Genomic DNA, 246 nt, shown 5'->3' with positions numbered 1-246 from the left:
TGTATTTCTACTCTCCCCAAATGTTTATTTCGGGATATTTGAGGTATTTATCGGTGATATTAATTTCTTTGAATCTTTTTGTTAGATTAGACTCGTTCCTGTCAGAGTGCAGAATTAATATTATGATTATTATTATTATCAGTATTGTTAGCTATTAATGGTAGATTTTTTCCTTTTTTTTTTTTATATATATATCTTTTTTTTTGAGAGAATTGAAAAATCTTTTTTTTGAAAAATTGGTGATTG

The sequence above is a fragment of the Diachasma alloeum genome, unplaced genomic scaffold, assembly GCF_001412515.2.
Source record: "Diachasma alloeum isolate Michigan unplaced genomic scaffold, Dall2.0 Dall_scaffold_00442, whole genome shotgun sequence".
Taxonomy (NCBI): domain Eukaryota; kingdom Metazoa; phylum Arthropoda; class Insecta; order Hymenoptera; family Braconidae; genus Diachasma; species Diachasma alloeum.
This window is presented reverse-complemented; position numbering follows the sequence as displayed.